Source organism: Alexandromys fortis, unplaced genomic scaffold (genome assembly GCF_014885135.2).
Source record: "Alexandromys fortis isolate MF-2015 unplaced genomic scaffold, M_Fortis_MF-2015_v1.1 scaffold_130, whole genome shotgun sequence".
NCBI classification, from domain to species: domain Eukaryota; kingdom Metazoa; phylum Chordata; class Mammalia; order Rodentia; family Cricetidae; genus Alexandromys; species Alexandromys fortis.
In genome coordinates, this window is record NW_026068016.1 from 217,192 (window position 1) to 228,347 (window position 11,156).

Here is an 11,156-nt window from a genome sequence, read left to right on the forward strand (position 1 = left end):
GGAAGAACTGAGATATGCTACTGAGCTTTTCCTCACTGTGAGGCCACATCAGAGGCAGTGAACATATTAAATTTTATTTTGGCTCACCTTTATGGAGGGTCTAGTCTGAGACTTGTTGGCCCTACTTACTTGAACCAGTGGCCAGGGAGCACAGTGGGGAGCAGAGAACTGCCAATCACCTTACAAGCCTGGAACAAGGAGGGCGCTAGTGCTCTATACCCCACTTCAGTATCTTGTGGACCTCTTGCAAGGCCCCACCTCTTAAAAGTTCCACCCCTCCTGCAACCTTGAAGCTGAGTCTTTCTGCTGGGGAGGCCTTGAAGCTGTCTTTGTGGGGGAGGGGAGCTCTCACCCCTTAGCTCATGGAAAGCGCCCACCCGTTCTGTAGCTTCACAGGTCAGGGTTCTCAGCTTGGCTGCCAGAACACGGGCTGAACTTTCAACCAAGGCTGTCAATCCTGAGTGGAGGTTCCTCACCCAAATTGCCCTTCCTGTCGCTGGTTTCCTAGTCATCAGGTCTCCAGAAAGTGGTTTTTTTTTTTGTTGTTTTTTTTTTGTTGTTGTTTTTTTTTTTTTTTTTTTTTTTTTTTTGACCCACAGGGTTAGATTAGGTGCCTCTCATCATCCCAGGTTGCCCCTTCCTATGTACAATGGCAACTCCCAGTGTCTGGCTGATTCTCACCCTAGACCAGAGAGAGCTGGGAGGACTAAGGAAACCCAGCCACCTTGTTTAGCTGCCTCTTGCAACAAGGGCTTTACTCCTTCCTCTAGCTAAGCTGGGACAGATGTGTAAGAAATACTGTTGCTTTTTTTTTCTTTTTTCCTTTCACTGTTTCATTTTTACTTTCAACTCCTTTTCACACTGTGTTGCAGCTTCCTGGGGGAGGGAGGCCCCTAAGGTTTGGAGATCCATGCGTGGGGGCTCTGGAATTGGTAACACGCGGGGCTGCGGTGAGACCTTTCCTCTGTTCTTAGCCCCACCAGTTCTCAGAGCACTACCAGGAGAAGCCCCTCCCCACACCCCAAGGCTAGGCGAGTCCACCACCTCCTTCTTCCCTCTCCAAGGACACCAGGCACAATTTTCGGGTTTTAAAAATCGTGAGTCAGAAGGGGAAGTGTTTTGCCAGCAACTTCTGCTTTCTGCCCTCTGAAGCAAGACAGGAGTGTGGCTCCCTGCTCAATGAGAGGAAAAAAGGTTTTGGGGAGGGGGAAATCTCACTTCAGGAAAGTTTACAACCATTTATCAGGCTCCCACCAGAGTGCTCACACCCTCACCCCAAATAGAGACACACCCTGCAGGGTAAAAGACTTTTGCAGGCAGGATTGAGCGAGGACTTTGATTTGGGGGAAGCCTGAATCATCTGGTGGGGCAGGTTCTCAAGAGACAAGCCAGTGGAGTCAAAGAAAAGGGAGCCATAGAGATGAAAGCAGAGGCCACTGAGTGGAGGTGTCCCTCCGCTTTTTTTTTTTTTTTAAAGATAAGGGAGGGGGTGGAATGCAGGCAACTTTCCAAATCTCTGAGAGGCAAGAAAGTCTCCTGAGAGTCTCCAGCAAAATACAGGCCTATACCTTAAGGTTAGCTCAGAAGGACTGAATTTGGCCCTCCATCCTCCAGAACTGTTGAGACAATACATCTGTGTTTTAAGACACAAGTTTGTAGTAATTGGATACATCAATAACAATAGGTCATAGCTGGAGGAAGTTTTATACAGAAAATTACAGAAATGTTTATACAATTGAATTCTCTTTCTCTAATAAGTAGAAGTTGAAAAGCAGGTATTGGCATACTGAATCTAAAATAAATGTGTTATGTGTTTAACCAGCAAGGAGTTTGGAGGGTAGTGTTTTGGCTTCTAACTGTATTTTCCCTACACCATCTGAATGATACCTAGAACTCCCTTTGTGCACTGTTCCCGGGTGCAGACGATCCCAGTTTGTGAAGACTGCAGCACTGAGCTTCTGGACACTTGGGAGACAGTGCCCATATCTGATACAGGAATTGATAGAAGGGTTTTGTTTGCTTTTACTTTTCGAGTCAGGGTTTCTCTGTGTAGCCCTGGCTGTTCTGAAACTCACTCTGTAGACCAGGCTGGCCTCGAATTCACAGAGATCGACCTGCCTTTGCCTTCTGAGTGCCGGGATTAAAGGCACGCATCTTTAAAGTTTCCCAGAAATAAATTCTTTTTAAATATCAGCAGACGCACCCAGCATGCTGGGCATGGCATTCATAGCTCAAGTGGCAGAGCAGAACTAATGTGCTATTACGTGACAGCAATTCCCACCCAAAAGGAAGGCATTGCCAATGGTCAGCGCTCACCTTCAGTGGGTCTCTCAGAGAGTCTGTGGTTTACATACCCTGTCTCTGGACCCAACAATGACAGGGCAAGAGGGTGAGGAAACAGAGGGAGCCCTTGAGTACGCTTGCTTGGGAGATTCAGGTATAGGACAGAGTAAAATTACAGCCCTCCGGGCAGCAAGTTTCAGTGAAGCTGCTCAGCTTGGGGGGGAGGGGGAGCATGTGGTACCACAAGACCCTACATCTCAGAAGCACCCTCACCCTCATTCCCCAGTAAGGGGATGAAATCTGATTTCTGCCTTAGTTCCTTAATCACAAAGAGATTGTTTGATCAAGTCTTCATGGCGTAAGTCTGTGCTATGAGTGAAATAGCTTCAGTTGGGGAGGGTGTAATGGATTATTAAAAATGTTGCAGGATCCCTGGTGGCGGCAGGTGGCAGAAACCGCTGCAGGTCCCCAAGTGGTGGCAGGCAGGGGGCATCAGGTCCCGAGAGCAGCCAATCCCAGGCAGGGACAGTGCACGAGACATGTGGCAGATCTCATGGCTGGTCCCTGGCAGAGTCCCCGGCAGGTGGTGGGTGAGAGACAGATGGAAAGGCACACCACACAGAGTGAGGTTGGATATTTATTTAATGATTATGGAAGGGAAGGGAGAAGGGGAGAAGAACAGAGAGCCAGAGAGAGAGAGAGAGAGAGAGAGAGAGAGAAGAGACTGAAGCTGCCTCTCTAAGAGGGAGCCAGAAAAGAAAAGAGAGACTAAGGCTGCAAGCAGGAAGGAAGACCTGCCTACCTCTGCGGATGGGGGAGGGAGTGGGCATGGCTTGGCTCTTAAAAAGACAGAACAATCATTACAGAGAGATGCAGACAACTACATTTCCTATATTAGAAATCTGTATCCTGATAAAAATTCATGTAAAAACAAAACATCTGTTATCCAAGACTTGCATTCCTCCATTCAGTTCAAAGAAGAGACTTCCATTTCATGGGATTTAAAAAGCTGGGTTTTTATATAAAAACCCAACAGTCCTTGTATACTATAATTTCCTCTCCTAGGCCAATATAAAATTAGATTTTACAGATCTCTTGGGGTTTTTTATTGCACTTAGTATGTATGTGTGCACAAACGTCTGTGCACGCGTGAATGTGTCAAATGAAAGTGTAAGGACAACTTGGCATGGGCAGCTCTTGCATTCCTCCATGTAGGAATCAAATGCAGTCATACATGTAGGCAAGTACTGTTACCTACTAGCCATCTCACCGTCCCCAATTCTGTTTAAATATGCATTCTTTTATAGCAAGCGTGTTTCCCCTTTACCAAACAAGAGCCTTTCATTTAAATTCCTCTATTCTGTTACATATCTTGAATAATGTTCTTTTTTTTTTAAAAAAAAACAAGTTTATTTATTAAAAGAATCTGAAAATAGTAATAAGGCCTTCATTAACAATGAACAAATTTTAAGATATTAATATGAAACATTAAGAATTTACGTGAAAACTCCACGTGTTCTAGATCAGTCTGACAGCAGCTGCTTCTAGGCTTGTCAACGCTTGCTTTTTAGATGCATGACCCATACTCCAGTCCCTGCTCTCCTGTGGACCACACAGAGGCCTGCTGTGCTTACTGTAACAGTTGAACAGCACAGATCTTGGGACAAGCTACCGCAACTTAACAGCGCTGATACCAGACCACTTAGGGCTCCAGATGTGCTGAGGTGTGCCAACAAAAGCCCAGGAGGTCCTAACTTTAACAGGCAGAAGAAAGCTTAGCGTGGTCAATACTACTAAGCAGTGTGAGACAGAAGCCAGGCTAAGAATGGGCAGTTCTCCCTTCCTTAAGAGGTGAAGATGAAACTGAAGGCAGAGACCTAACTGCACCACCTTGGCTGACCAGTGGCTCCACAAAGGCTCCAGGGTCTATGTGGCATCCACATGTGTTACTTGTTACATACATGTGCTGCACAGAGAGCTCCATATGGCTGATGCTCAGATGCAAACCTAAGACTCTTATGGAAGAAGGGCAGGCCCACAAGCCTGATGTCAATAGTGAGTTGGTCTCAAAACCCTTGTGGCCACTGCGTAAGGGAAGAGAGGAAGCACAGAGCCCTGTCCTGCACTGTCTGCATTGGGCTGGACACAATGTAAACACTGGACAACAGGCAGTGTCCTCTAAATCTTCACAAAGTGTATACAAGAAAATATGTACATAATCACTTCAGAAAGTTTAAAATAATCTCTAAAAAGTACACACAGGATTTAAAATGTCTCAGGAGCTGCTGCCCTGCGATATGAGGAATGTGACATTGCTGGATGGCTGTGCAGTGTTCCTCTCCTCTGGAAGGAGTCAGAGGCCTTGGGCCAGACTTAAGAGGCACCTAGCCACCCTTGCCAACTCGTAGCAAAGCTGCCAGGTGACCCCAAGAGTTGCAGGGGAAAAGTGCAGTCCCTGGGGAAAAGCACTACAGCTAAAGGAAGATTTCTGCCCGAGACATTTATTTCAATATCAAAGGGAAGATCAATTCATTCTAACCCCCCTCAGAATTTCAACAGACTGATTTATAAGAATTCCTGATCTAGGACCTCAGGGGGCCCATAGGAGAGATGTAGGACACCCAGCCCAGTTCTCATTTTGCTTCTTTAAAAATGAAAAAGAGGTTTAAAAACATGAAAAAGCTGATCTGTTCTTCAAAAGGCAGACCCGAGCTCTCCCAGCAAGGCAGGAGGACACAGAGATGCCTGGACACCCATGTGGTTGGTCAAGGCCAGGTCGGCCAGCAGGAGAGCAAGAGAAGGAAGGTCCCCAAGGGCTTGAGGGCTCAGGTCAGAGGCTGGGAAGTGAGGCCTAGCCGTCCTCCTCGTCCTGGTCCTCATCCTCTGGGAAGTGAGCTTGCTTCTTCCGAACATTCCAGTGCAGACACTGGGCAAGGCTCTCAAACCAGCCACTCACAGGGTCACACACACACAGATAGAGGGCAGCGGGTAGCAGGAGGTGGGGAAGCTGATGCTGTCTCCATGGCGTATTTCCTGCCCCTTCCGTCCATCACAGGACACCCATGCAGTGTTCCTGGCTTCTGGTGACAGCATAATGATCAGTTCCACCCCTGCTGGGACCACGATGGGCCAGAGTGACAGCGAGTAGGGGCAGATGGGTGTAACCATGATGGCCGGCACATTGGGGTGCACCATGGAAGGCCCGGCTGCCACTGCGTATGCTGTCCTGCCCGTCGGGGTGGACACAAGCATGCCGTCGCCCGGCACAGTGGTGATAAGGTTTCCATCCAGGTAGACATCTACATTCTATAGGTATGAGGAGGGGCCTCTGTCGATCACCACTTCATTCAAGACCTGGTACTGCATGGCCTGCCTTCTGCCCTCTGTGTCCAGGCCATTCTCACTGAGACCATTATGGATGGCTCTCTTCTTGTCTCTGGGTTCTTTCACCACCCTGACCTTCAGCCAGCTCCTCAGGATAACCGCGGCATTCCCCCCCCCCCCATCACCTGATTCACTTGGGATTGGAAGTTCTCAAAGTTGAAGGGGGTCAGGAAGCTCAGGGAGCCAAGGTGGAAGGCTGTAACAGGAGGTGCACTGCCCTGGAACAGAGAGGAGGCATAGAGCAGGGTACCGTCTCCGCCGAGGCAGATGATGAAGTCTATCTGGTTGGAAATGTCGTCATAATCTTCACGGAAAGTGCAGAACATCTTCACTGGTCCAAAGTTTTCATCACTCACTATAGCAGGGTCTTCCAGCACTTCCTTTTCCACATACACGATCATGTTGTTCTCCTCCATGAGGTACATGCAGAGCTCTTTGAAGGGCTGCAGTAGGAGAGTAGCATCTCCTTCCTTACCTCCTGTGTGTGCAGAGTGCAGCTGACCCACTATCTACAGCTTCCACATCCACAAAGTTGAACAACTGTGGATTGAAAATAATTTTTCAAATTTGAGTGTGTGGCAAACACATAGAAAGGTCTCTTCCTGTCTCTGGTTCCTAGACCATACAGTGGTACAACTGTTGACACTGCGTTCTCCCTGATAAGGCATCGATATCTCATGTAAAGTGTGTGGCAGGACCGCCCGGGGTGCGTGCAGGATGTGTGGGGGATGTGTGTGGGCTTTTTTTATGTGAGGCACTTGGGATTTGGATCAGTGGCAGTCCCGGAACCAACTACCAAAAGACAGCTGTATTTCTATGCTCTTCATATTTTAAAAACACATTTGAGATAATTACAAAAACAAAAGTGCTTATTGTTAAGTTTGGATCTTAATTGCTCCTCCAAGGCTGGTGCGTTGAAGGTTCAGTCCTTGACTGCCAGCAAGCGCTGTGAGCAGGCGGTGGACACAGGAGGCAGGACCTAATCGTAAGAGCTATGTTAGGACCCTTCCTCTCTCCTGGCTCTCTTTGCTGGGTTGCTGCTGTGAGGTGAGCACCCTGCTCCTGCCACCTGTTTTGCCTTACCTCCAATGCCAGCTGAGTCCTCTCTTTCGGCTTCTCCCAGTAGGTACCTCAGAAAATAACAAACTGTTCGAGACTGACATTCACTGGGCTTGCGGTCACTGTTAGTGAGTGTGGGTCACCATAATCACACAAGCACATATGGTTTTGCTCTAACCCAGCACTTCTCTTGTCTCATGGAATGCTAAAATCCCTGAACCTGTTTTTAAAAACTGCCAGTGCCTGCCCACTCCCCATTTCCATGCACATCAGAGCTGGTAACTGGTTTAGGGAGGAGGAAGAAGTACCAAGTATTTCTCAGAAACTCCAAGGAGAAGCATTGCAGGCCAGTCCCGCAGAGGAAGGCCCTCCAGGTATGTCGCTTCATTGTTACCCATTAACCCAGGCAGCCGTGCATTCACGTGAAAGCTGAGTTAAATTACACAACTCACATAAGATCAATGCCTTGTAACTCGGGGAGGGGGGCTCTCAGTAAGGGAGATGATACAGGGACAACCCCCACCCCATGCCCCACTTTCTTTGGTCCGTGGAAGGAAAGTGGGGAGATTATAAAGTTTCAGCACACCTACTTAGAGGGGGCTGTCCATTTTCTTTCCGGAAGCCTCATCTTTTACAAGCCTCAACCTTGTAAAGTTGGCAAAACCTAGAAGATGTGGTCAAAGTTTCTGGAACTGAAATGTCAGTCACGCAAATCCCTTAGTAGAAGAAAAGTCTTTCCAGTATGTCTGTCACTCTGGCTACAAAGTCAATGCGCCAGGGTTAGAATGTAGGGCCAGATTTTTGTGATTAATTTCTATACTGTTAAATTTGGCAGTGGTGCTGATGATGAGGCTATGGATGTTAAAAGAGCGCATGTCTATAAGAGTGATGTTTATGTATGGTTGGGATGTAGGACCCATCCACCCACTTTAAAGAACGGTGCAAGGGCTAAGGACCTGGCTCAGTGGTGCCAATTACTTGCAGTGCAGGCAGGAGGACCTGAGTTTGGATCCCCAGCCCCCACATAAAAGCTAAGCATGGTGGAGGCAAAGCCAGGAGTATCTCTGAGGCTTACTGCTGGTCAGCCTAGCTAACACGTCAAGTGTCAGGTTCAGTGAAAGACACTGTCTCAGAAAGTAAGGTAGAGAGCAATACAGGGGAGACACCTAAAGTTGATCTCTGGCACACACACACACACACACACACGCACACATACTCACGCATGCAAGCACGCACACACACACGCACATGCACACATGCAGGCACACACGCAGGCATGCACGCACACACACGCACATGCACACATGCAGGCACACACGCAGGCATGCACGCACACACACGCACATGCACACATGCAGGCACGCACATGTACACTTTAAAAATGCAAAGAAAAGTAGAGTACAGAGGTCAAACCAGTTTGGAAGTACCCTGCTTTCTCTTGAGTCCCAGGACTCCTCTGCTCCCTCTGCAAGCAAAACCACCACAGAATTTACATCTGCCATTTGTGGTTTTCCTGCAGCGAAGAATTCAAACCACTGATGTTTCTAATTCTACCCCTAAGACGATGACAGTTGGACAGAACATGAAGCTTTGGTCTTCTGTCAACTCTCAGCTAGCCCTGCGGTGATGTCCTTGTTTAAATCTTATAACAAATATTTCCATCCTCTCTGTCACTTTAGACGGACTTACATTCTAGGCTCCTATCGAGACTTAAAGAAGGAGAGCAGGTGACTGGGGATCATGCCGCAGATCATCCTGGCAGCGGAGGAACTGTAGGTTACTGTGGGGATTTCTTGTAATAGAAGGAAACCACTGGCCTATCCCCAAGTATCTTGTAACCTTAGGGTCAAGGAGTTTGACACTGAGGTGTGGGGCTTCGTCACGTATGATGCAGAATGTTAGACCTGCAGGTTGTGATTTTGCTCTCATAATCTCCCACATATTAAAGCCTAATATAATTGGGTAACCTGACTCTGAGTGTCTACTTAATGAAAACATGAAACACTCTTAAGTAAGACAAATGTATTCCTTCTAACTGATTAATGGGAGCTTCTTGGGAAGTGAAGTGGAAGCGCTAATAACAAATTTTCACTCATTTAGGCACGCAAAAGTTCAACAAATGCTAACCAATACTTCCTGAATGCTAGCCCCTGTATTTTATTCACAAGTCCCACCATAACCTCATTACCCTATTGAGTAAGTAATATTATGAACCTCATTTTCCAGATAAGGATACTGTAAGACTAAACGGCTTGTACAAAACTACAGAACTCCAAAGCCAAGATTCAAACACAGAATCTAAAACTTACGCAGCAGGGATAACATGTAGTCAGGGTCCCAGCTCAAGGTCTAGCGGGAAAGCTCTCTTGATTATTACACAAAGCTCATCTGCAGGAAATAGAAGACGGTCATTTGCAGGGAGTCAGGATGGAAGAAGACTGGGTCAAAGGCTCCCGGAAAGAGTGCTATTGGAAACGTGGCCAAAATAAACAAGACTGTGGGATTTCACAAAAACAGAGAGAAAGAAGACACTGTAGGTGGAGGAAACATATGAGCAAAAGCAGCAGATGTACATGTTGATTCTCACCACTGTGCTTCAGTAAAGAGGTGTGGCCACACGAATACACAGCCACTCTGCAGGAGCCTGGAGAAGTCGTAGGGTCTGAACCTGCTGTTGGCAGAGGAGGTGATAGGAGAGAGATCTACGAGGCATCACCAAGGAAGAATGCCAAGAGTTTTGTTGCTGTTTAAGACTAAGTCAACCTGTATTTGGGGTCCCGGTCCCATATCTGGCACATAGTAAACTCTCAGGTCATTGTCTTAGTTAGGTTTCTATTGCTGTGATAAAACGCCATAACCAAAAGCAACATGGGGAAGAAAGGGTTTATTTCACTTATACTTCCAAATCACAGTCTCCCTTATCCAAGGAAGTCAGGCAGGAACGTGGAGGCAGGATCTGAAGCAGAGGCCACGAAGAGGCACTGCTTACTGCCTTGTTCTCCATGGCTTGCTTGCCTTACTTTCTTATTGCGTCCAGGACCATCTGCTGAGGGACAGTACCACTTGCAATGATCTGGGCCCTCTCATATCAATCACTGATCAAGAAAGTGCCCCACAGATTTGCTCTCAAGCCAGTTTGGTAGGTGAATTTTCTCAGTTGCGGTTTTCTCTTGTCAAACGACTCTAGCTTGTATCAAGCTGACAAAATACTAACGGGAACAGTCATATCTGCTGATTGAATGAAGGAGAAAATAAAATGCTTATAAGACCCAAAGATGGGTGAGGAAGTTGAGTGGATATAAATGATTTAATAAAAAGCAGAAATAAATAATTCTGAGGTTTTACACATGGGTAAATGGTAGAATCGGTAGAACCATGGACTTTTATACAGAATTCAAGCAAAGCAACTCATTTGGAAACTTGCCAGGCACAGGTGAGTCAAATGAGGCCAGGATGATGCTTCCAGAGCTCTAATGAAGCACATGCTGGTTCATTTCTTCACTAAGCATTCTCTGGTCCTCTTACTTGTTGAGTAAATGATAAACACGTATCATCTGTGCCACAACGATGGGCAGAAAAGACTTGTAAGAGAAATGGTCTAATCGTTCAGCTAGATGTAAGCTGAATGCAGAGGTGGACATCTGTATAGTCAGTATCAGGGAGACAGAGATGGCAGCTCTGTGGGATTTGCTGACTAACCAGCCTACATGAATCAGTGACCTCCGAGTTCAATGAGAAATCCTAACTAAAAAGTGAAGTAGAGAACTTGGAGCTGGAGAGATGACTCAGGGATTGAGAGCAAGGGCTGCTGTTTCAGAGGACCTGGGTTCACAGCACTGACATGGTGCTCAGAGCTGTTTGAAACCCCAGCCCAGTGTTGTGTAGCAGTTTCCCCTGAGATTGAAACATTCCATCTAGAAGGGAAGCTCCTTAAGACAAAGTTAACAACTCAAAACAGCGCCAGGAAGTATCTGAAACTGACCAGATTCACTGGGCTCCTCCCTCTCAAGAGAAAATCATAAAGATGGCTGCAAGTCACTCTCAGGTAAGTAAGCCAAGCAGCAAAGAAGGCTCTGAGAACAGCCGAGTGGCCTGGAAGAAGCAAAAATCAGCTGAGTTTCCTGGAAGAGGTTCTCAACAACTGAGGTACCTGGGAAGGATGCTCTCCAAGCTGTTCAGCCGCTTTCAGACTGTGCTGTGAGCTCCACGTCCCAGTTTTGTGAGCTGTCACCCATGCTGGGGCAGGCTTTGGTGATGCACCTGTCTTAGAGTCATTTCTGCTCCTGTAAGGAACTACTTACCCATACTCCTCTAAGGAACCCCAATAAAACTCATTGGTTCACCAAGTTGGACTTTAGTGGTATCTGTACTTTGGTCTGTCATGGGCTCCCTATTTGGGGAAGTAGGTATATGCATTATATCTCTCTGAG

At 47.0% G+C, this 11,156-nt stretch overlaps 1 pseudogene; it reads right to left on the minus strand.

The window, feature by feature from the left end:
- Nucleotides 1-3,008: 3,008 nt before the first annotated feature.
- Nucleotides 3,009-9,155, minus strand: LOC126513865 (NAD kinase-like; annotated as a pseudogene).
- Between the last annotated feature and the right edge of the window lie 2,001 nt (nucleotides 9,156-11,156).